The sequence below is a fragment of the Bactrocera tryoni genome, chromosome 5, assembly GCF_016617805.1.
Source record: "Bactrocera tryoni isolate S06 chromosome 5, CSIRO_BtryS06_freeze2, whole genome shotgun sequence".
NCBI lineage: Eukaryota > Metazoa > Arthropoda > Insecta > Diptera > Tephritidae > Bactrocera > Bactrocera tryoni.
Genome location: NC_052503.1, coordinates 26,213,915 through 26,241,263, shown reverse-complemented (window position 1 = coordinate 26,241,263; position 27,349 = coordinate 26,213,915). Strand labels below are relative to the sequence as shown.

At 34.4% G+C, this 27,349-nt stretch overlaps 1 long non-coding RNA gene and 3 other non-coding genes across 4 annotated transcripts in view; 3 read left to right on the top strand and 1 right to left on the bottom strand.

The window, feature by feature from the left end:
* LOC120777290 overlaps positions 1-15,024 on the bottom strand; it is a 38,402-nt gene extending 23,378 nt beyond the window's left edge. Inside the window, exon 1 of the long non-coding RNA XR_005705502.1 lies at positions 14,581-15,024. This is a non-coding gene — a long non-coding RNA (uncharacterized LOC120777290). The remainder of the gene's footprint in view (positions 1-14,580) is intronic.
* Positions 15,025-23,022: 7,998 nt separating this feature from the next.
* Positions 23,023-23,095, top strand: Trnav-uac. Its single transcript has one exon. It is a non-coding gene; the product is annotated as a tRNA-Val (tRNA).
* A 594-nt stretch (positions 23,096-23,689) lies between these two features.
* On the top strand, positions 23,690-23,887 carry LOC120779213. Its single transcript, XR_005705616.1, has one exon. It is a non-coding gene; the product is annotated as a U2 spliceosomal RNA (small nuclear RNA).
* A 3,279-nt stretch (positions 23,888-27,166) lies between these two features.
* On the top strand, positions 27,167-27,331 carry LOC120779223. The gene has a single exon (XR_005705623.1). It is a non-coding gene; the product is annotated as a U1 spliceosomal RNA (small nuclear RNA).
* The last annotated feature ends 18 nt before the right edge of the window (positions 27,332-27,349 follow it).

Sequence of the window (27,349 nt, the reverse complement as noted above, 5' to 3'; positions counted from 1 at the left end):
CTTCGTTATTAATTGAAAATTGTATGTGAATAATGGACGTATTGATCTCTTGTAATCCAAATAGATTTGATATTTGAAAAATCTTTCTTTTCTTTTTCAAATATTTTTAGGTTTTCAGTATTTAAATTTAATCATTATCTATTTTTAATAATTTTCGCTTTATTTGGAATTATTTTTCTGTATGAGTTCATATTTATTTTTATTATAGAACAGACATATTTAATGATTTTTAAAACAAAAGTATGGATTACTTTACACAACAACCTAAAACAGGCCTAACAAAATATTTATACCCCATTTTATTAAGATAGCTCATATATTAACCGATATTAATATTCAGTATAAAGTTCTCTAGAACAATGAAAATCAAAATGTTGGGTAAACCATGAAGGGCCCCAGAACACCTATTAACAAGTAAAGATTACGTGGACATCTTTCATATCATTAAAAAGAGAATAATCTTCAAGATATATCGCCATCGAGTCAAAAAAGAAAAGTGAAAAGAAGATCGACACACACCACCTCTTCGTCGATTTTAAAGCTGCTTTTGTCACAACGATTTTGTATCCCCGCAAATTTAATACGGCTGTGAAAACAGTCGTTGAGCATTGCCAAAAGTTTCATTAAAATCGGGAAGGACCTCTTCGAGCCGGTCGTTATCAAAGGATGTTTCAAACAAGGCGACTCTCTATCATGCCACTTCTTCAATCTACTGCTGGAGAAAATAATTCCAGCCACAGAGCCGAATAATGAAGGTACAACCTTCTACATGGTGAAATATGTCCTGTTATCGCATTTGGGACTTGGCTCTCAAGTCACTGTTGACAGGCATAATTTCGAAGTCGTAAATAAAGTGTTACTTCGGACTGATTAAGCAATTGTTAAGCCCTCTTTCAACGAACAAGGACCAAATACTATAAGTCACTCTTATGGTGCAGAGGCATGAACGAGGACAACTTCTGATGCGTCGCGTTAAGAGTTTTCGAGAGAAAGGTTCTGCGGATTTAGGGTCCTTTGTGCGTTGGCCACGGCGAATATCGCATTCGATGGAAAGATGAGCTGTATGAGATATATGACGACATTTGCATAGTTCAGCGAATTAAGAAGCGGCCGCTAAGCGGGCTATGTCAAGGCGTCCAAATGGATGAAAACACTCCAGCTCTGAGAAATTCGACGCAATACCCGCCGGGTGAAGCAGAGTAAGAGAAATACTTACACTCCGTTAAAAAAATTAGGTGGAGAAGGTTCTGGCTATACTTGGAATCTCCAATTTGGCGCCAAATAACGAAAAGGAAGAACGACTGGTGCGCTGTTCCAAACTCAGCTATGGCGTAAGCAGTATTTACGCCAATAAAGAAGAAGGAAAAATATAAAGTGGATGATTTAAAATCCCCGAATTGTTATCCCGTAGTATCTGACAAAGCCACTATGGATGTGTTTGACCTGCCATTGTTCTGATCACACAAAATTCCTCTCTGTTGGCCACAGCTGGCCGCTTTCTGGCTATTACTTTCTTCAGACGATCCATTGTGGACAGTAATGGTCAGAATTATGGTCGATAAATCTCTAGTGATCCGACCAAAACCCTCCTGACCGTCATTCCGGGTTCGGTCACCGTTTTAGACGGCTCACCGCTTTCGATCACGATCTTTTCCACTTAACGTTGTTATAAGTGACACACTTTTCATCGTTAGCAACTATAGCTTTAGGAATGAATGGATTTTGCTGCGATTCAGCAGCAATTCGGAGATTGAAATTATGGCTTTAAGGATTTTTGGGTTAAATGGACTATTTATCGAGCTTATTTTAGTATCCAGCCTCATTTAAACGATTTCAAATTGATTTTGATGCAATATTTAACTGCTGGAAAATGTAAACAGTGCGTGCATGGTTGCTCCAGCGCATCTTTAAAATAAAATTATCCGACTCGAGGGATTGGCTGTTACATTATCAGGTCCATGACCACTATCCAAAAAATCTGGATCTCTTTTTACCAAACCTAATGTTTGTAAAGGGAAATAATCGAAAGGAAATTAAAATTGTGTTCCATGGGACTCTAATTTAAAGGTATCGAGTGGTGGCTTTGTATTAAATTTCATTAAAACTGATCGAACAGTTTATAAAACTTCACCAAACAGAGGGAGCTACCACGTCTATTATCTAAATTTTATACTTTATTAGGTTTCCACTAATGAGCTTAGCCTTAATTTAACAATCTTACTCACCGTTACTTAATTTTGATTCCGTTACTTAGATTTAGATCGTGTGGCGGAAATTCGTTTATCTAGCTAATTCTTCAAGAAATACAAATTGCTAACACATAAATAAATTTGGGCAAATTGTTGGGAATACATCAATTTCAGTCTTACTTTGAGTCACACATCAATCAATTTCCCGCTGAAATAAACCACCTGTTCGAGTAGATTGACTACATAAAATATTTCCTTAAATCTAATTGCTACAATAGCATTACGTCTAAAGCACATTAAACCGTTATATGAGCTCATAAAAATATGATTGATGGTGATTCCACCTAATTCCGCACGTGAAATGAACTGTGATGCATAGGTGCACACGTCAGCTAGGTCAGGAATTGTGCCAAAGTGATTAGTTGCCAATTCGCAAAATTTTATCGAAAAATGTCTGAGGATCTGGCGAATATTTGAAAATTCTAATACTGACGTTCAAGTGCTTTTGAATAGTTTTCGTTGCTGCATTGTGCACACTTATGTAGGTGCTTCTAAGAAATGTGGCAATTAAATGAATGCATAAGTATGCAAATATATATACATATGTACGTCTTTCTTTGTATATGTGTATGTATATAAATATGTATCGAGATGTGTAACCACACATGGCAAATTTATATGACATGATGTCAATTGGTGTATTTAAATTAAATGTAAGCCGTTCACATGAATGAAATAAGTAATATAAAATATTTTATGAGCAATAAATATATACATACATACGAAAATGTATGTATGCGCATGAATATGTGTAAAATAAAAATCAAACAAGAGAAGAGTGAAATTCGACTGCAATCAAGCAATAATACCCTTTACTGGTGTATTTCTTAAAGCATAAAAGGGTATAAACAGATCTTCATCCTGATTTTGATAGCTCAGTTTGTATGACAGCTACATACATACTTATGTATATGCTATAGTGATCCGTTCTGAACAATATGTTCGGAGAATGTAGCCTTCTCTTGGACAATATCCCATGCACAATTTTGTGAAGATATCTTGTCAAATAACCAAGCTGTCCATACAAGGACTTGATTTTGATATATCATTTTGTAAGGAAACTATATGATATAGTGGTCCGATATTGGCGGTTCCGACAAATGAGCAGCTTCTTGGGGAGAAAAGGACAGCTGAAAATTTTGAGATCAAAATCTCAAAAATTGGCGGACTGGTTCGCTTCGTGTCAAACGTAATAAAACATATTCAGGGTATACCAATATAGAGAAAAACCCACAATGTACATATGTATGTATGTATGTAATTAAAAATCTTATAAAATCGTGTGTATATTTTTAAATTGGAATATTCCAACGTGAACGCAAGCGGCAGACCCACAGTTATTTACTTAATGAACTGACGTGACGTTGGCTGCTGATTGATTTCGTTACAAGCGGATTGCTTGATCTTTGATGGATAGCAATGAAAGCAGTACTCGATGAAAATGAAAGTGTGTTTTTTTTGTTTTATTATATAAAGGGTGATCCATTTCGAGGTTCCTTACTTTAAAAAAAAAAACACATAAACTTCAAATTTTATGGGGAATGAACATTCTTTGGCGTGTATTTTTTGAAGATAATCTCTTCCAAATGTTGGCCGCGGATACGTCTCAGATGATTCATCCCTTGAGTCCAACTTTCGATGACTGACAAATGTCGTCGAGATTACGTGCTTCGAGGGAAGGTCGACCGGCTTCGGCCATTTTGTGATATAACATGTTCACCAAACTTGGTATCAATAAATCCATTGTGACATTCGCTATGTGGCTTGTGATTTTCGGGATGCAATGGTGACTCATGGAGTACGTGTGGATTGCTGCCTGACCAACAAGGCATATTTTGCCTATTGACGAAGTCATTCAGCCAGAAATGAGCCTCTTCGCTGAAGATGATTTCTCGATTGATTTATACGACGATTCTGGTGGTTAAGGGGTTAGTTCTTGCGTCAATTTGATCTTCTAAAAATATAGGCCAAGTTCTTTTCCCAAAATTCGCCACAACGACGTCACAGAGAGACTCAACGCTTGAGAACGACGTGTGAGAAATTGATTTGGTATAATAATTCTGTGGGTGATATTCCGCTTTGAAAACGACTATTAAACATCAGTTTATATCACATATGTACATAACTATTTTTTCACATACATACATTGTACTTGTATATTTCCACCTCACAAAATAGGGTCATGGGTCTTAAATTACTTCCGCCGCAATATCTTGCCTCAATAACTCATATTCGTAGTTTTTTATTTCATTTCATTTTGTTTTATTTATATTTGCATAAGTAAAACGGTAGTACAAATGAGTAAACAATTCAATCAATATGTGTTTATCTACATATGTTTATGTATGTATTATATATGTATATGTATATTTATATACATATATGTAGCTACTATATGTTGAAGCTATATGCATATGCAACTATCCAAAAAAAAGCTTGGAGTAGTGATAAAAAATATTATATTGAGTGCTGATCCCGAATTTCGTAACCGAGTATTATTATTTGAGACAACTTCGAGCAACTTTTCTCAAAAAGTTGAAAGAACTCACAACAACATAAAAAAGGTTGAGAACAGCTAGGAAAAAAATTTTGTTGATTCAGTTTCAGTCCGAGTTAAATTAGATCACACTGTATTCCAGTTGTTTGTTCGATTCGCTACTCCTCTAGGCTTGTCATCTTAAAGACATCTGGTGAGTGTCCTTATGTTAGCCTTTAATATTTTATAGTTCGCATACATATATCTCAAATGATGTCATACAACTGATAAAATCAGAAGAAATCATGACAGAAACACACCGCGAAGACTACAAACTGAAACCTGGATCTACCAAATACTATAGCTGTCTCAAAATAAAATCACCTGTTTGCGATCTTTGGGGTGTTTCATAAGCCCGAAATTATTTGCAAAAACTTTCCATTTCATATTTCGGTATTATACGAACTATATACTAACCGATATACACTTATACAGTCTATTGACAGCTTGATACATAAGTAAATTGAATTGTTTACACAGAGAGTCAAAGAAAAACAGAAACAAAGCGCTCGTGATGCCTTTGTAGCAAACAAATCTACAATATAGACATATATGTATGTGTACATTTGATGGGAAATTTTATAAACAAAACGGTAAAACTACTTATACAATTTGAAACAAAACTGCCAATAATAATAAAGTTCATAGAAACCACAAGTCATTCCCACAGCCATTTAAAGGAAATTAATAACAAAAAGAATGATGCTCCTTTGATTTGTTGATAAAGTGCGTCTTAATGGTTGCAATCGACTTCTTTTATAGAGGAAATTTTGGCTGATGGTCCACTGTACAAAACCTGTGGGTACAGCTGATAGTTTTGAATAATTAACCCATATGCTGCACTCTAAAATCACGAAACATGTGATCGTTTAGGGATTTTTGTATAATTTTTTCCCTATCCTTCCGAAAGACATCTCTTGGGCAGGTAAAACGTGAGCTACCACATTTAGACCTACTTATTTGGATAATTTTGAGAAATAACATAATGTATAAATAGCCCGTTACATAATAATTTAATTAATATTAGCGGAGCTTTATAAAATCGACCCATTTCTGAAGCGAATAGTAACAGGAGACGAAAAGTGAATCAATAATTGTATAGTATAGGGATTGGAAAGGAATCATCCACTATGAAATACTCCAGCCTAGTCGAACGATTGATTCTACATTTAACTGTCAACAAGCAATAAAAAAAACGGCCAGAACTGATCAACAGAAAGGGCTTCGTCTTCCATCAGGACAACGCTAGACCACACACATCTTTGATGACTCAGCAAAAACTGGGAGAGCTTGGCTGGGAAGTTTCGATGCATCCGCCGTATAGCTCTAACTTGCACCATCGGACTATTATTTGTTTCGGTCAATACAGAACTCCCTTAATGGAGTAAAGTTGGCTTCAAGAGAAGCCCGTAAAAATTACTTGTAGCAGTTTTTCGCCGAGAAACCAGAAAAGTTTTACACTGATGAAATAATGTCTCTAACGGAAAAATGGCAAAAAGGGTCGACGAAAATGGTACATATTTGATTCATTAAAGTTGATTATAAATATCTATAAAAAATAAGTTGAAGTTTAATTAGAAATACGAAAAGTCTTTTTCGACTACCCAATAGGATATTAATTTTTTCAGTGTCGCGAACACTTTTGGTCCACTGTTTTTTCTTTGTAGTAATTTCTTATTCCCATAATTGTCGACGGTATAGAAACAATTTTTAATCCACTCTCTTTCTCTACCCAGAAACTTCTAACGAAAGGTATGCCACGATCAAAAACAATTTAGCTAACACATACATATGTTTGTAGATAACATACATACATACGTTTCTTTTTTTTCCCTACTACATGTACTCGGCAAACGCTTATAGAAGGACAATTACCGCCAGGATATTGACCTCAAAAATACTTGTTATTCGCTCTACTCTACAATGACCTTTTGTCTCTTTTGGTTTGTCTCCCCTCTTTGGGAGCATTGTACTGCTGTGCCTGTTCTTTTTAATTTTTTCTTTCTACCTTTGATTTGTTCTTTTTATAGTTTCAACCACTAGACATGTGCAGAGATCGGAAATATCTTTTTATTTTGCTGCTTCTTCGTCTGTTTCTATAGTGGAATGCATTGTATTTGGTTTTGCAGACGCTTGACAACAGCGATTCGCAGACATCTCACAGACATTTAACGATCGCAACACAGGTACTCGCAGTTTTTATAGTTTTGATTGTTGGAATTTTTGTCAATACGGTTAGTGATGTGAAATTTTATTCGCAATAATATTAGATACTTATATGTATGTACATAGCTTTATTTACCTCAAAACTCTCGTTATATAATAACTGGTATCGCTATATGATTACTGTACAAAAAGTAGTGCTTTCACGATTTAAAATTAGTTTAAAATATTTGTGTTTATATAAAAGGAAAGTGCTCTGTGTTCTCACAATATCATAAATTATCAGGCAGTCCAGCATTAGTCTAGTTTTTAAGCACTTTCACCAAAATTGAACTGAGTATCAGTGGTCCTTCTGCAATTTTTGCAAGATTTTTTAACAAAAATTTAATACTCTAATTCACTTTCAATTATTATTTTTTTTTACTAATTTTAGAAAAAGTTTTTTTTAAGTTTCTATTTAATTAATCACAATATCATATCTCACATTTACTAAAAAAAAATATAAGATTCGTAACGGTAATCTATTATTTTACGCATTTGAAAATTAAAAACCGCCTTTTTCCGACTCACGCTGATTTTATACTAAAAGATCTTTAACCGACCGATCAGCAACAAGATCATCTCACTTTTCCCTTTTGTATCTTTTTTCTGCAAATTCTTGGTATATTATCAGCAGATAATCAGACATCATCTGCGTAAGCACAGTTAGCCAAGATTTTTATTTTGATAATTTTCTGATCTCTTGCGTATTTTAAAAGAAAAATATTAGTATTCTAAACAACAAACAAGAGATTCACTATCATTATGATCATCATAAGCATCATATATTCATCAAATAAAGTATATAGTATAAATGTTAGCCATTAGGGTTAACTAAGAAAATTTATTTTAAAAAATCTCATTTGATGCCTAAAGTAACTTTTATTGTAATATTGTTTTTATATGTCTAATAATTCATCTGTAAGAAGGTAAAATAATTTCCAAATTATATAACCCCAATAATACTATACACTAAAGAAATGTCAGAAAACTTACGTTAATTAAATTTACTCAAAACTATACTTAATTTCACACCAGTAAATCCACCAAACACCAAGCCAACCAAATCTAAAAATCTGACAAAATGTTGGAAAAAAATGCCTTGCCCTAATAAATAAATATATATTTACATTGTGACAAAAAACACCCAGAAATTGATATTTCAAAAAAAAAAAATTATTTTACTAAGTTGGTAGAACTGTCCTTAACTACTCTGTCTAATATGATCTGTCAACCAGTTTGTTTGCAGCAGCTGCTTAAGTCCGTACACTTTAGTAGTGCGTTGCGATTTTTACAATGGATAAAAAAGTGTCTCAACTTTGGAATTTCTAATGAAATTTCGTGTGCTGAATCATTGCGAATGTTGGAAAGTGCTTACGGTGATTCAGTTTTATCAAAAACGCAAGTCTACGAGTGGTACCAGGCCTCCAAAAACGGCCGAAAGATCGTTGCAAACGTGCATCGTCCTGGACGACCTTCAAATTCTTCAACTGATGAAAATATGTATGTATATGTAATATTAAAAATGTGGAGGATATGGTGCTTGAAAAACGTCAGGCAAGTGTTAGAGAGATGTCAAGAGAGTTCGACATCTGTCACGAGTCCGTTCGAAAGATTTTTATGGATATTTTGAGTATGAAATGCATTCTTGTTCGACTCATCCCTATAGAGCTGAATATATTTCAAAAGGAGTACCACGAACACGTCTCCTTAGACATGCTTGATTGTGCGAATTCCGAGCTCACATTCATGGAGAGCATTATAACTGCCGATAAGACATGGACTTATGAATTTGACATGCAAACAAGTCAACAGCCATCGGTATGGGGAGAAAACCACGCTAAAGTAGTTCAAAAATCAAGGTGATACTTATTGTTTTTTTCAATATGCGTAGATTGGTGCATCATGAATTTGTTCCGGAGGGACTGAGGGTCAACAAAGAGTTTTATTTGACTGTATTGAAGAGTTTACGTGAGAACATCCGTCGAAAACGGCCGGAATTATGGAAGAAAAATTAATGGATTTTGCACTATGATAATGCAGCATCGCACCGAGCCACGATTGTGACCGAATTTAGAACCAAAAAGGCAATAAATACCATCGATCAACCACCGTATGTTTCTTGTTCCCCAAACTGAAATTGCCGCTCCGTGAACCCGTTTTCAGTCGATCGAAGATATAAAACAAAATTCGCTGAAGGAGCTGACGGCCATCGCTAAAAGTGCTTATGCAAAAAGCGAGGACTGGAAAAATCATTGGCAGAAGTATATTATAGCTTGTGAGGATTACTTTGAGGGCGGCAAAATAAATATTGATGAATAATTAAATATTTTGCGTTTTATTTACAATTTCCGGGCACTTTTTCCACAATGTATGTACATGATTTAAGCAAATGTTGATAAGAAATTTTAATCATAATCTGTGTTAATTTATTTGCATGATACATATTTGTTTATATTCATATGGATCGGCAGACAGTGACGAACAGATTTTACAACTAAAGACGGAATTTAATTTCTGCGCTATATTTTACGGCCACGTGAAAATTCAATGTCTAGATAATCACATCTGAAAGAAAGAAGAGTTTGCTACAAAAGAATGGAGTTTGGTAATATTGAACCTAAGTTTAGAATGAATTCGGATAGATAACAAAAACGAAGTTTGATTGAGGCGTTTGTACCTTTTGACACCTAAAAATGGCAGCAGAGAGGTTAAAATATCACTCTATACCTTTTATAAAATGATTAGAGCCTGGCTTTAGGGAAAAAATATTAAAATAATAAAACATGCCTATTTACAAAGGATTTTCAATGATCCGAAAGAATTTTTATTGAAAGAAATTGAGGATAAAAGGCTGAAACGACTCTAAATTTAATCGTCGTACTTTAAAAAATAGTATTAAAAGCGAACTCATGAAATAAAGCACACAGAGAAGCATTAACACATATGTATTTATAGATTATATTAGAATAGGGTGTAGTGTGAAGTAATAGTTATATCTTTTCCGCTTTCAATTTTAATCATAGTTTATTTATACATAACTTGGTTGTAACAACTACTTCAACATTTTTCAAGACACCTCAATCAAGTGGCTTCACATTCGCTATCTTATCATTCATTAGAATTTATACATAAGTATATATTATCAGCGTGTGGATCTCAATGAACTAGTGGTCACCCGTGAAAAATGTGATAATACTTGTTGTGCTTAATACCTTTCAAGTGTCTGTCTGAGAGCTTTACTGATATTTCCATGGCATGATGGCTAAAATGTAAGAGTTGGTAACTAGTGATTTTAGTGCGAGAAATTTAAAATATTTTCAAGGTGGTTTGTGATAAATAACGAAGCGAATTTTCGCTCGCATTATTTTATACTGTATAAAAAGTATATCATGCGAAATATTTGTAAATTATCTTGATATATGTATTTGAAGTTAAATAACAATATGTCAACATTTCAGCTTGAGATTTAAGGGGATTACGATGCAAACCATCTAGTACATATCTGAAAATACTCAACACAGTTAGTAAATAAACAGTTGTGCGATTTGGAAATATATTTCTCTGATTTGTATCCGATTTAAATATGCAGTCTTATTAGTCGGTCTTCAAAGAACATTCGGCGATCATCGCCATGTGGATCTTCATCAAAGCTACTAAAAGCTTTAGGAGTACTTGTGAATTTCTGTCTGACCAATAACACATACATATTTTGCTTATTACCGAAGTCATAAATGAGCCTCATCTCTGAAGACGATGTTTCGATAAGAATTCGGGTCATTTTCAAATTCCAATTTCCCAATTCAAGCGATTTTAGTTCTTACGTCAATTTGATCTTGAAAGGATGTAGGCCACGATCTTTTCGCAAAATTCGCCACAACGACGTCACAGAGATATCTAACGCTTGAGACTACGGGCATTTCTTTGTCTTACTGACAAGGGTGCATTTTGTACTGTGGTTGTGGATTCAAATTTTGCCACTAGACGCTCAATTGTTGATCTGATAGGACGATTATGATGACCATACATATATTGGACGTAGCGCTCTTGAAGTTGAGGCCACTAACTCCGAATTTCGATAGTAGATTTTAATAATTTCGACTCGTTGTTGGATCGTATATCTTTCCATGATCAAATGGCAAAACTTACTAAAGGTCAAAAGAGTGGGAAAAAATATGGCGCCGTTAGAGTCCTCATTGAAAAACCCCTTATTTGCGGTAGGCGAATTTTTTTGTCGCAGCTTTAGTGGTTTAAGTGCATTAAACTTATTAGAGGGCAACATGAAATTTAAGATGGGGCAGGGACAATGAATGATAATAAAATAATTTTTAATTCAGTGAAATCAAAGAAAATGCTTAGCAACACCCCAACCATTCCACAACTCTTCGGGGATTCCCAAAGTTTTGATTGTTCAAAAATATATTTATTTACAGTTATGCAGACTTACATTTTGAGTGTCAATTAAGCATAATATTTATCTTGGTAATTAGCAGATTTCAGAAGAAATCGTGTAAAAGCAAGTCGACATAAATATGAAAACAATTTGGCAAAAAAAAAAATAAACAGTTGATTACTGAATAAGCTTAAGTGGAGCTTTTACGTCAGCGTTTATGAATGTAAATATCTTTGTATATGTGTAAATATGTATAGATGCTCCACTCCAGCGTATTGACATACTCAATTAAGCGACCAATTTAACAAATTAAAGCGTCTGTATCTTATAAGGGTGTTAACTCCGACTGAGTCACAGCGATCACATGCGATTTGGACATTAAAGCCGATCAAATAATAAGAGATGAACACTTATGCATATGTTTACATTCCATAAGAGAAGTAAGATGCAATAGAGTGTAAATTTAATGCAATATCGCACTAACAATTGAAGTTAATGGGGGAAAGTCTGCGTTCTCCAGCAGATAATAGTGTTCGCCAGCGAACTGTCAACGACCACTCACTCCAGTGCAGTTTGTACTCATAAGTACTTACATTCTTATCCATTATTAATAATAATAAAGCGAGTAATCTGGCTTTTTAACTGTACAAATACTTAGCCGCCCGCATACTTAAGGTATTTAAGTGTGAAACTGTTAATTTATGCACTTAAGATCAAAAGAGATATTTTATTATTGTATTATATGTAATTTATAAAAGGTTATTGGTGTGGTTGTTTACATCTTTTTATATTTGAGGGACTTCATTTAAGTGTCAAACTTGTTAAAGTACTACTTGTCACTAAGTAGAGGGCGTGGATCTGCACGAATTCAACACAACCCTCAGTAAGGTACTGAGCAGCCGTCCGAGCGAGCGATGAGTTCCAAGGAAGATGGAATCGCGAGTATTATCGCGACAGGATACAGTTAAGCGCATAAAAACTCAACTAATGCACTGGTTATGACATGTCGTACGCATAGGAGACATTGTTCCAGCGAAAAGCTCCTACTATTCGACATTCGTGGGTGCACAACGGAAGGAAGGTATCCAATATCCAATGGAAGGACTAATTGCATAGGGACCTGTCTGCACTTAGGATGTCCTCGCAAAGATTAGAAGCAACTGTTTGAGTTTCAAGTTCCCGGCAGAACGACTCACTGCTGTGGTGTCAAAGATGAAGAAGGAGAAACTATTTCAATAAAAAATTTGAAGAAATTTATTTACATTTGCTCAAAAGGAATTAAATAAGCAACCAAACCTCGTCTTTAACTCTCCTTTAAACGGATATTTTTTGTCTACGCGGATGATAGTTGGTCTAAGACCGGAAGTCGTAAGCGGCTTGCACCATATGTAAAAGAATCGTTTCTAGCCACTCCCAAGTGAATGGCGCTCCGAGAACTTTTCTCACTTGCACGAACTTCCACTCCCCCTATTTTGATATTCCATACCAGTTAAAAGCGAAAGATGCTTTCAATATTCAAATAGTAGCATTTTTATTCCATTCTTAAGATGCCCTACTCAAAGCTCTTTCTGGATATTAAAATCCATTGTTAGTTAATTACAACTATGTATTTAACCTTTGACCCAGAGAGAAACTGAAGTAGGAAAAATATTACAAGATTCTCATCAGCTGTATCTCAACTATGAACACCATGTAAGTTTGGAGCGGATGAAGCGATGGTGGTTTAAACGATGTTGTCGGATAATTACGAAACGGAACGACTACTAACAAAACCGAACCCGATTCGTAGAAGCCGGCGTATCTCTAGATATTAGAAAATTTTTAAAATTCTCGCTTTCGGAAAGAAATTCCCGCAGTGAAATCAAAGCGATCTTGGCTGTTCTTTATGGTGACTATTATCTGTCAAGGGCGATTGTTGAAATTTTATTTAATGAATTTCGAAATGGCCGCACGTCGATCTTTAATGAGACGTACGCAGTTGCCATGAAAACTAGTACGGAGTATAACAGACAGATATTGGATCGTCGATTCGAAGTAGCTCAGACAGTTTGCATCTCAAAATAACCGCGTAAGTCTATACTAAATGAATCATTAAAACGTGCACGAACTACTACACAACAGTATTTAACGCTGTTTAACACTGTCCATGGAAGTTTCTGCATCATTTCGTGACCGTCGACGAATCCTAAATATACCAGTGAACTCATCATCAAACACCAAGAAATAGTCGAAACAGTGGACTTCACCTGGCGAATCTGCTTCGAAGCGAAGAAGACAAAGACTGCCCTTTCAGCTAGAAAAGTGCTGACCACCGTTTTCAGAGGTTCTCAAGGTATCATCTAAATTGACTAGATGAAAGGGAGCAAACGGTCGCAGATTTCTTTTATGGTCAACTATTGAAAGAATTCGACAGCGAATTGTAGAGAAAACGGCTTCATTTGAGCAAGGAAAAAATTAGCTTTTGAATAACAACATATCGGCTCTACCGTCGCTACAACCAAATTGAACGAATTTGTCTACGAACTGCAGCCTCATACCACAGTCTCCAGGACTGGGCCTATTCTAAACATGAAAATGAAAAATGAGTGGAATAAGGAGGTTATAGCCATCACAGAATTCTGCTTAACATACCTGTAGGAAATGTATTTTTCAGACAGATTAAAGAGATTCAAATATCGTTCAATCTCAAAGAATACAATGTTGAGCAAAAAAATCGGTATTTTTTAAAATTTCTGGATACATACTGCCTGCCTGCATTCACATGAGCTGCCGATCCAAAGACGACGCTATAGTGGTTAGACGTTTATTATCCATCTTTCTTTCAAACCCATAACACTTTTCTCTCTGTGAAGAATAATGACCTCCAAAAAAATTGGTTTTATTGCTAAGCATGATTTTCGGGCTTCCTTTCTACTATATCGTCACCTAAAATGCAAAATAACGTAACACCACTTTTCATAGGTTTACAACCGAAGGAAAAACGATGTAACCACTAATATTGAAACAAAATTTTAATTTTGGTTATAAACTGATTACATATTGGTTATTATATCTGATAATGATTTTCATTTTCTTTTTTGATGATACGCTGTTTTACATTTCAGGTGACGATTATAGATTTACAATATGTACTTATTTATGTATACTATATATGTATATATGTACATAAATATATACCACCAGATCATGATTCGACTTACCGAAATAATCTAAACTCTCGTGACTTGCTGTTTGTGTTTAGTTGTGGTTTTTTTTTTTTTTGTTGATTTTTCATATAATTGTGTTAGAAATTATTTGAATATTTTAAATACGGAAATGCACACACGTATATATAAATAATAATGCGAATAATTTCACTTTTTCAAAGCGGCTACGAAAGCAAAGTGAGCAGTGACAATGAAATGCATTCAATTATTGTTGGGAATACAATCTGTTCGATATTTAACACGAAACAACCACGCTCGTGTTAATTTTCCCCAAACGGCTACATTGGAAAATGCGAAGTTTTTTATTGAAATTGCGGCGCTGCGTTCCAGTTAAGACTTTTGAGAATGCACTTTTGGACTTTTACACAGTTATATATGTATGTGTATCTTGTGTGGATTTGTTTATAAAATGTTATGCCTTTTTATGATTTATTTAGTTCAAAAACTCTGATTTCAAAATTTTTTATTTCAGAATTTTTTTGTGATTTAAAGTTTTATGATTTTTTTAGTTCCAAAATTTCGATTTCAAGTTTTTCTTTATGTGTTTTTTATTTCTCTTTTTATATTTTTTATTAACACTTATATTTGCTTTTATTGTTAGCTGCTAGTCTGTGTATTTCACCAGAAATCAGTAAAACACGCAAGTACTAAAATGCACAGATAATTTAATTCCGTTTTAAAATCTCAATTTATATTTTATATGTATAACTGTACATATGTGTGCATATATTTGTTTAGTATATAAAAAAATATTTTTTTTTTCAACACTGTCCTTAGTTGTTTGCTCCCGCACGTTGTCGCTGTGTAGGTAGCAAATTTATTTTTAGCACTTTTTGTACAAAGAAATGCGAATTTTCACGCTAATTTTTCACTCGACTTTTCATATACACGTTTTCCTATATATTATAGCTTTTTGCTTGCTTGATTTGCGTTCGACTTGCTGAACACGCGTTCCACTGTACGTTGTTTAATGATCAACGCTAATGATTAGACTGTTGTCCCCAGCTCATTCGGTTCGGCATGTCGTCTACCATTGCTTCGAAATGATTTTTACCCGCTGGTACTCGTCGATCGTGGCATTTTATGTGCTAGAATATAGCGCGTTGAGAAGTTTTCGAGCTGCTAGCATCAGATACTCCGTAAAGTCTCTCTTATGTTCGTAGATACGCGTATTCGTTTGTTTGTATATACAAGAGCATATGGCATATAAGTATGTACGTACATATGTATATCTGTATATACAAGTATATACTGCCAGCTAGACAGCCAGACAGATATGTAGATACTTTTTGTAATAATGCATTGTTGTCGTATCACCACTGATTATGGTGGTGGGAAACAGTCTCACCGGACGGTCTCTAAAAATGGAGAGAAAAGTACAGATAAATGTAATTTACATGCACACAAGATTTTTCAGGAGTTATTGACGTAGATTTTACAAGTTTTCAAATGTTTAACTTAACTCGAAATAAAGTATAGTTAAAATTTATCATTTTTTGAATTTAAAAATAGTATTTATTAACATTTACCGCAAATTTGCTTTTTATTTTCAAGTATTTTTTGTTTAAAGAGAGTGTAGAAAGCACACGGCTTCCCAAACAAGCATTTAAACACAATATTCTTCCTAAAACGAGTGTCAAACTGTCAGCGTTTTCGAACAGTTTTTGCTTAAACAACGAACTTTTATAGCATTATCTACTCTGAAATCCGAAAACCGACTCAAATACAGACTTATGATAAAACTGGAACTTCACTGGCGAGGCTTTTCAGTCTATTTTTCATTCAGCACCTTATTCAGCTAACATTATATTAAGCTGAATTGTGCTGAACGCCTAAAACAATAATTGTGCTAAGCCACACTCCAATTTGCAGGTTTTTGGCGTGTGGAATTTTATTCAGCTACCATTATTTCAAGCTGAATAAGCGATGAAAACATTAATATTAGTAAACTTATATTCAACCTGGCACTACATGCAAGGTTCATATTTATTTAGCACCTTGTTCAGCGGAATTGTATTGAAAACCTAAAAAAGATGAATGTACTATGCCACAACAGTATTTGCAGGTTTTTTGTGTTATGGTATATTATTCAGCTAGCATTCTTTTCAGCTGAATAAGCGCTGAAAACCTCATTAAACTCAACAACAAACTTATCTTATAGTTGAAACTTCATGCAAGGCTTTGAAGCTCTTTTTAATTCAGCGCTTTATTCAGTTACTATTACTTAAAGCTGAATAGTGTTATTGTTAAAAAAATATAAGTGTGTTGTGCCACATCGAAGTTTTTAGGCATTTTTGGTTTTAGCATTATATTCAGCGTTTAATCTACTTGAATTAAGAAAATAAGTGCTAAAAGAAGTATTACACCTGAATGGGGTTTCTGAACTTATTTTGTTTCTCGTTTTATACTCCGATCTTCGAGTAGGGAAATATTTCCGCTGAACTATAAACGCATACTTATTTTAAAGTAAGTAAAGTTATTATTTTTCTTGTGTTAGCCATTCTCAAAATTCTGAATGAGCATCATTTTCAGTTTAAATTTGTGCTATGGCAGTTTTCATAAAGTTGTTTTTTCTACAAGTAGACTATATGCTTTATGATATACATACTAGCAAACCGTAAGAGAATTATTGGCTCCATTCCCACAATCTTCATATTAATATACCGGTATAGATATAGATCCATTATTATACGACGGAAGGCTGTCTCCCCAACAAAAGAAACTATTTTACCATAACAATAGTTTCACAGTTCGAAACGAGTCCAAACAAGTAAGACTTAAACGAGGTATGTGCTCTTGAACTTCGTTTTTTAGAAACCTTTCCACCGATCTCATCAGAAACTAATTAATAGCAATGGTTTTCCTTAAACATTGAGGCTGACAAATCTTCTATAAATTCCTATAGACCCAATAGGTTGTAACATTTTTCTATTAACAAATTTTTTTAGCATAAAATAAGTAATAGTCACCATATCTTCTCTTAGAAAAATATGAAACCCAGATAAAGCTCCGGAACCCCTAACTTTTTCATTAACTATAAAGAAAGAATAGAGGAAGTTCGCGCAATGAGGAAAGTTCTCTGAGCGCCATTCACTTGGGAGTGTCCAGAAATGATTCTTTTATATATGGCTCAAGCAACTCACGACTTCCGGTCTTAGACCAAGTTTCATTTGGGTAACCAAAAAAACATCCATTTGAAGGCGAGCTAATATGAGAAGAGTTTTGCGCTGAGTTTGGCACCCGCGACGTAAAAAAACACTCCCAATGAACAAATCAATAACAGAAGAGCCTCGGATGAGAAAAAAAGTTATCTTTACAAATTTAGGCGGTTTAGCGCCTTTGTGTATACCTTGTTAAATAATTATCCGAGTATGCATATGAATATATACAAAGTATATACATATGTAAATAAAAATTATGTTTGTTCGATCTTTGAACCGTTCGAAGATTTCCTCCGTCATTATCATGAGCACACTGTGATTCACTTTAAATTATATAAGTATGCATGTAGCATGTATTTATAGCGAGCAGTTTATGGGCGGCATTCTCCCATTATTTTTTTTATCATGCTGACTTCGGCGAGCAATTTGCTGGCGTCAAGAAACAGCTGTTTAAAGCTACAGCGATCAGACTGAATGTTCTACAAGCTACTACTTACTGTGCCATACGTAACTCTATCTGTATATGTATGTATGTTTGTATGCACAGTACTATTGATAAATGATCACAACATTCAAATCGATTGATATGATTGACCTTTTTTGATATTCACATCCATATACTATACAATATATATTATATGCTATATGGGTACGAGTAAATAAGGTTAACTAAATGGAGCACAGAAGTAAATATATGATTTACGAGTATATATGTAAATATATAAGTAATGAGACAAAAGCTTACATATGCATATATATACGTATGTATGTCTAAATGAATATATACATATGCACATATATGCCGGTTACTATACAAGAGCGCGCACTCATTAAAAATGTACAGTTGTGCTAAAATTGATTACGAGAAATGCAAAGAGCGGAGGGTGACAACACAAAGTGTTAGAAGCGCAAAACTGGTTCCGGTGTGTCAAGTGATAAAGACAAATGCTTGAGGGGTTCCCCAAAGCGAACAAAAAACAAATCGGAAATGTACATTATACTGTAGCCAAGAATAACATAACCGGGGGTGTGTTGGCTACATATTGATAAGGCGTGTTGCAAACTTTTATATATACAACAGCACATACTCGTATAAACAGTTTAAGGTGTGTGTGTATGTGATTATGAATTTCAATTAATCAGCACGCATTTATCACTACAGGTAGTTAGTAACACCATTACGGGTTTCGTGCATCTACACTTTGACACCTGCAAACCGTATTTCTTTTTGGTTTTTTTTTTTGCAAACAAAAATATCCACGGGCTTTCAATTAGTGCGAGGCAAAATAAATGCCTAAATACGTATCAATGATTTATATACATATTTACATATACACAGGTGCTTATTGATGACTTCAGCGTATTGTCATCAGCTCATTCATGATCTCGCTTCTCGTCGATTGTTGCGGATAATGCATGTCAGTTGGGTGCTATTTTTGAATTTGCATATTTAGTTGATTTGCATGCAGTTTTTTTCTGATTATTATACCCTAAACGCAATATATTCGGTAGTCGAAAAAGTCTTTTCGTATTTTGTATTTAATGACTCCGCAAAAACTGGGAGTGCTTGACTGGGAAGTTTTAATGCATTCACCATACAGCCCTGACCTTGCATCATCGGACCAGCATTTATTTCGGTCATTGCAGAACTCCCTTAATAGAGTAAAGTTGGCCTCAAGAGAAGCCTGTGAAAATTATTTGTCAGAGTTTTCGACGAGAAACCAGAAAATGTCTCTAGCGGAAAAATGGCAAAAAGTGGTTGACCAAAATGGTACACAATTGGCTCATTATAAATACAAAAAAATTTCAAGTTTGATTAGAAATACGAAAATACTTTTTCGACTGCTTTTTTATTGGGTTTAGGTTTAGGTTTTGGAACACATAGAAGAAAATATAAAGTATATATACTTTGTGAATACTTTTAAAACTATTAATTTATTCTTCAAAATCTATGTCGTCCCCTTAAAGTATTATCCCTTGGCCCGCATACGCTTGTGGCAATTGGCGATTTTTCCAATTCTCGAAACAGTTGTTGAAGTTAATTTGCGGAATAGAGTTCAATGCGCGAAGCCATTCACGTTTAAGGTCTTTAATTGACTCAAAACGGTTTTCCCGGAGCGTTCGTTTGAGTTTGCTGTATAGCCAGAATTCACACGGAGCTCAAACAGGCGAATATGGTGGTTGCGGGACGATATTGGTTGAAAATTTGACGAAAAACGCACGAAGAAGCGATGCAGTATGCGTCGGTGCAAAACCCAATAGTTGTCCTCCGAGTCCTTCAGAGTGCACCACACCTCGATAATCGAAGAAAACTGTCAACATAACCTTGATTTGGACCTGCTTTGATGTGGTTTTTTCACCTATGCCAGGATATTCGGCTGATTGATTGTTAGTTTCCATGTTGGAAACATAGATCCAAGACTCATCACCAGTACTAACACGTCTCATGACATTCTGGTAGTCGGAAAGCATTGTTTCACAAGCGTTAACGCGATGCTGTTTTTCGAAAAAATTTTGTGATTTTGGAACCAATCCTGCTTTCACTTTTCTTAGGCCCAATTGATCTTTCAAAATGGTTTTCACTGATCCTTTCTATATTCCAGTGATGCCAATAAGATCTCTGATTGTTAATCATCGATTCTCAAGCACTAATTCATTTATTCTATTGACGTGTTCATCATCAGTGGATGTAGATGGTCCTGGACGTGGTTCGTCATCAATTCGTTTTCGACCCTCCTTGAATAACTTGCGGAGGCAAACAACCGAAGGCCTTTTCCAACATTCTTATTGTTTCATCACCAGAAATTTGATTCCGCACCCAAAATTTAATGGAATTTCTTTGTTGAATAATTTCACTAATCGTAAAAATCACCGAAAGCACTTTCTGTACTTCAGAAAGACAAGCGTATACTAAACATTAATGATTTTTTTGATGTGACATTTGGCACAGATGACAGTCATACCAACCTAGGAAAAAAATTCGACGAATGAGTTTTCGCGCGAGATTTAAATTAAAAAGTCTTACTATTTTTTGCCCACAGTATATAGTGAACAACGTGAACAGTTTGGTTGATTAAAATACCGAAAAAGTAAAATAAAAAATATATATTTAATTTAAGGGAAAAATTTAAAAGGTCATAAAAAAACTGACACATACGAACCCTTTGAGGGTTTTACTATACCTAGTACCATCACCCTGACTTGAAATTTTTCACCCCCCAGATTAGCTGTTGTACTGTGTAACCGATCCAAATTATGTCTTGTCTTTGCAAACCTTTTGCCGCTTTCATTTTCAAATTTAATTACTTTCTTTATGCAATGCACCTATGAAGGGTATTGTAACTTCGAGGCAGCGGAAGTTGACGTATTTTTTGTTGTTTTTGTTTTTTAACTACACCTAACATTTCTGTTGAGGAAAATTTTCGCAATTCAATTGTAAGGAATTGTTAAAACATTTGCTATTATCACCACTTTGTGAAATCATGTAGTTGTAATTTACAAATAAAGCCTTTGTTGCCCTTTTCTACTCGTATGTACATGTGTGGATTTGTGTGAAATTATATATGTTTGAATTTTTTCAGTAATTATCTACGTTCTTATGTTTAAAAATATTTTGTGCATACACACGTCTTTTGGGAAAATAAATTTGTATTTTCATTGCGCAAAACTGAAATATACATATGTATGTATATTAAGTAAGGCCCGTCAAGAACCCTCAACTTAACCTTGAAAATTTATTCTTAAAGTATGAAAGAATAATAATCGTTATAATGTACAGAGCGCACGAATCGAGATGCAAAACAAACCGCTGGTTAAACCCTCTAAATTTGCCTATTCGCCTTGAAAATTTGTCGGAAAAGGTTGAAATGGCCGAAGAAGATAATAACTTGTCACTTTCCTCTGGCCTTCAAGGTCACCTGACTTGACTGCATCAAACTTTTTTATGGAGTTATGTCAAGCAAGAAGTATACAAACCAAAACCCAGAAATCTGATTGAATTGAAGCAACCATTAAATCGATTGGCAGTATCGACATCAACCCTTCAGGCCGCAATGTTAAACTAAAAACAAACCTATTGTATCTGGATAGTATTAAAAAGTTGTGGGAATGTAGGCCAATTAAAAAACCCAGAAAAATATAAACTGGACAGAGACATTTTTTTAATTTGCTTCAAAGTAATGAGCTTGCCTTATAACTCTGTGGCTGCTGAACTGGATTTTTTTAGATTAGGGGAATTGTGAGTCGAAAATGGACTTCTTTTGAAAATTAGTTCTGAACTGAAAAGTCACCAATAAGGTTTCTATTATTTTTTTAGAGTTTATTGTTAATCATAATACAGGAAAAATAAAAACTCATTTATTATGACTTTCAGTTTTCGTTCCATGAGCAAACTGTTGTGAAATAAATTTAAATTTAAAAAAATTATGCTATTTGCAAAAAAATACTTGAGTGTCTTAACTAAAATGTGTATATTTTTAATAAAAACAACCAGAAAAACTGGTCTGAATTAGATACACAACTTTACTTATTATTTGTTTTTCATTTGCTGAATTTAGAATGTGGAAAAGGTTAAAATTCTTTTCTTCAGATTATATTTTCTAATTAAAATTTTGAATATATTTTCAGGAACTGGTTAAATCAAACAAAGAGATCCAAAACTTTTTAGTGCGACGTTTTTAAAGATTGGAGCAACAATCCCTATATCTGTCGCTTCAAGTGAACGCTCGTTTTCCTCACTTCGCAGGCTTAAAACATATTTAAGAAATAAAACTGGAGAAGCACGCCTCAACGGAATGGCTCTCTTGAATATCCATAGAGATATAGACGTGACGGAGGAAGAGATTTTAAATGTTATGGCCCAAAATAGAAGAAGATTAGACTTCAATTTGTGAATAAAATAATGAAACATTGTCTTTGACATAAAACCTCACCCCCAAATTTTTTTCCTGGTGTTCGCCACTACGTGGCATGATATACATACTTACATATGTATTAGGTATGTGAGTTTACTAATATCATTTAATTATTAATTTCTTTAATATGCTATATCAAATATGAAATATGTATATAAAATATTTTTTGTGAAATCGAATATTATTTGTTCGCCGTATTGACTTTCTTAACATGTGGTCAAATGCAACTGCAAATGCATAAATATCCAAGGTATTTCAACATTAACAGTTCTTTTCGCGTTCCACCCCATTTTCATAGCAATATTATACATTCGCAGTTTGCCTTACGCTTATGTGACTACTTTGCCAAGTAAATATCAAGTGGTTCCATAGTGTAGCGGTTATCACGTCTGCTTTACACGCAGAAGGTCTCCAGTTCGACCCTGGATGGAACCAACTGTAATTTTTTTTTTATTTTTTATAATTTATAAACATTTTCAATTTATTTTGTGTATTAAATTTTTTCTCAAAATATTTTCGATCATCATTTTAGATTTATTTTCTAATTTTTATTTAGTGAGTATAAATATTTATACATATACTTATTCAGTTGCAAAACCAAAACAAAAGAAACTATATAAATATGTATATTTTCTAAGTAATTAAATTGCAAATGTGCATAAGTATATTGAGAATCTGATAATAATCTCAAATTAACATATGAATTTTATTTAATTTCCCTACAAATAAGACCAAAATATAATTTTTTTTCTGATAAAAATGCGTCCACATAGTACATTATACTCGTATAGTATGTATGTATGTACACAGTAGCATAACCTATGCAGATATTCCTCCATATGTCTTTTACCTACACGTTATTTCCACAATGTACTTACGAACATATTCAAGAATTTGATTTTAGGGTAGTTGAGTAGAAGGTAGAAACCTAGCATGTGCTTTTCATTCGCCATATGCAATCCGCAAGCAATTCTCGTCTGGTTTATAGAGTTTTGAGGGTAAATAGTTTAAATTGTGATTGGTGAAGTTATCGCTTCTCGGCCTTATGGCTAAGATCAAAGTGTAGTATCTGTTCTTATCAGCTTAACATCTGATAGATCCTCCATCGGAGGACAACAAATGTTAAACTGATTTTTGGAAACGGACGGAGTGTTTTAGGGGCTTGCTCCACCTCTGTCGCGGGTTGGCCCGGTATTGCAGTACCACCGGGATTTCGGCCCAAATTATGAATACATACAATTACAAAAATAACTGTTTTTAAAAGGGTTTTTGGCGGTTTGATGACGTAGGAATAATGACATTTTTCATTAATATGATAATTTTGTAATTTGTGGAAAAAAGTTGCCAAAGACGCTTTTGCTTGCTGAAAAATAATGTGTCCACGTTTTTGAGGAGAAGCAGACGCGCACACCGGAACACATAGAGCGGCGACTCTCAAATATTAAAATACTTTCTTATTTTGGACCAGTGGTCGGCATGAGAGGATCTTTCACTGTGTTGGTGAGCACGAAAAAAAAGTGGCCCAGCAGTGAGAAATTGGAATTAAAATTAAGCAAATTTTATAATTAATTAAGAGTATAATGAAAATTAACAAAACGTCTTTTAAGGATATATTCCCTATTATCTTTAAAAGACTTGGAACATAAATGGCATTGCATGGCACCAAAGGCATTTATAATCATAAAATATTTCTCGCAGGGCATATTTATAGTTTTAATTATTCTGTCTTTAGTTGTTGTCGCTCATTAATTCGAGCAACTTGTGTTGCGCAACTCTGTTCGAGTTTTTTCATTCCCTTTTACCTTACTTTCAACCCATTGTCTACTTTTTTACTTTGTGAACCTATTGTCGTTTCTTTTTTCCTTATAGGTATTTGGGCCACTTATCACATATATTAATTAGCTCTGTCAATTAAGAAATACTTTTTTTTATTTATTAAACCAACATATATCATCAATTCTTTTTCACTATCGTCTGAATCAATTTGTATGGCTTCCTCCATACATTTCACAATATCTTTAATTAATTCGATTTTTCCTCATACTCCATTTTCTAAAATATTTATATTATATTATGTATATTTGTATACATATTTGCAAATTAATTACCAAAGATGAAATTAAATTTTTAAATATATTCAAAATATTAATTTCAAAAAAAGATGCAAATGCAAATCTATGTACTACGAAAGAAAGAACACGAATGCCGAAAAACGTCGCAGCGAACTGCTACGAATAAGAACACAAAGCGAGTTGTTGAACACTGAAACTCGGCGCGATTCCCCTCTCCTTCGTCGCCCCCTCGCCTAAACTGATGTGAGTTGCCGCAATAAAAGTTGCTTCGTGTGATAAGGCTCCTACAGCGGTAATGTGTGTGAAGTTATTTTGCAAAATTTGCTATGAAATGCTGACCACTGTTATGGACACACTTTGTAGTTGCGCAGCTAGTTCCTTAATTAAACTAAACACATCCATCGGGCGATTTTTGCTCAAACATGTCTATAAATCGGGTTAATTTGTAATGAAATCAAACTATTTCGGTGTGTGAAAATTAAAACACGGTTATTAATTTGATTATTATTAATACAATATTAAAATTTTTAGATGTTGTATGTACATAAGTTATGCTCTCATAACATTAGTGAGAACATTACATGATTTGTTATACTCCTCGCAACAATGTCGCTAACGAGTCCGTCCGTCCATTATAGCGTTTTGTTCACTTGGTACACAACGGTTGTTCGAAGTAAGTCCTGGCGGAAACCGAAAACTAAAAGAGCCATCAATAAAGATATAGGGTTATTAGGGAGGGCATATACGCAATTGTTTTGGAAAGTGATCAGGGTGACAGTCTACAGAGTCGTTTTCTTCAGGTATTTCCATATACAGTTCAAAAATGGAAGAAATCGGATAATAACCACGCCCACCTCCCATACAAAGGTTATGTTGAAAATCACTAAAAGTTCGTTAACCGAATAACAAAAAACGTCAGAAACACTAAATTTTACGGAAGAAGTGGCAGAAGGAAGCTGCACCCAGTCTTTTTTTAAATTGAAAATGGGCGTGGCGCCGCCCACTTATAGACCAAAAACCATATCTCAGGAACTACCCAAGCGATTTCAATGAAATTGGGTACATAATATTTTCTTGACACCCTGATGACATGTACGAAATATGGGTGAAATCTGTTCACTTCCACGCCTTCTTCCAATATAACGCTATTTCGAATTCCATCTGATGCCTTCTCTGTATAATATATACATTAGGAACCAATGATGATAGCAGAATAAAACTTTACACAAATACGGCCTTTGAAAAATATGTAAATGACGTATTATGAAATCTCGATTATCTCTTTACCATGCGAGAGTATAAAATGTTCGGTGACACCCGAACTTAGCCCTTCCTTACTTGTTTTTGGTATATTTGGTGACGACGTACATAATTTTTTTAAAAGCGAGACATTCCTATCGCAATGTGTGTGTTAATAACGGCGTCTATAAGAATATTTGACAGATGTCGCTTGCTTGCAGTCTGTCGCGCTCTGTGTGTTCCGAGCGACAGGCTGTGTGTGTAACTCAGTTTTGTTGTTAACGCCAACGCCGTCTTGATTCTGGTCCGCTGGGTATTTGTTGGTGGTGTGTCTTTATTATCCCAAAATGAAGAAGGAACCGCCGTAACCATCAATGATGAGCGATATCGCGCAATGTTAACCGAATTTTTCTTCAAGCAAATTGAAGATTGAGACTTGGACAACATTTGGTTCCAGCAGGACGGCGCTACGTGCCAAACATATGTATGTACATCTTTTACGCCCTATCTTCGAAAATCACATAATCAGCAAAAGAGGTGATGTGAATTGGCCTCCCAGAAGCGGCGATGTACGAGGTGTGTTCAAAAAGTATCGCGAATTTTGTGTTTTTTCAAAAATTATTTATTTATTCATGAATATCTATTTTGTTCCCTTCAAAGTAATCCCCATGAGATATTATACACTTGTGCCAACACGTTAATATATTTCAACATTTTTTTAATACATTATTTTTACATTTCTGCTTTATTATCTCTTTACAGAACTCTTTTGACTTCAAAAATATCTTGAACAACAAGGATGAAGAAATATCTTTTAAAATCGAGGCCTTAACTAATGTAATATTATGAAGTTTTTCTCTATTTTAGTTGGTTATTATACTATAATTATAGATATTAAGAACAAAACTGTAATTTAATATAAAATTAAAAATAAACTTAATCTAAATTTTGCACCAAAGTAGTTTTTGTTTAATTATTCATCAATAATTTCATATAAAGTTTGTGGTAGAAGTACGAAAATTACATGATAAGCACCGATTTGACTTGCTGAAAAGCAACCACCAACTTTGTATGCAAAACAAGAACAAATACTACCAACGATAGAGTTTTCTTTCACTCATGAAAACGGTCTTTCAATTCTCAGAAATGTTAACGATACGTGAATTGAAAAGGTTGGTTGTTAGCGGAGTAAAGCATACTTACCTGGCGTAGAGGTTACCGTGATCATGAAGGCGGTTCCTCCGGAGCGAGGCTTGGCCATTGCACTTTCGGTTGAGTTGACCTCCGCGATTATTCCTAATGCGAATAACTCGTGCGTGTAATTTTTGGTAGCCGGGAATGGCGTTCGCGCCGTCCCGACATTATTGTGAAGTACATA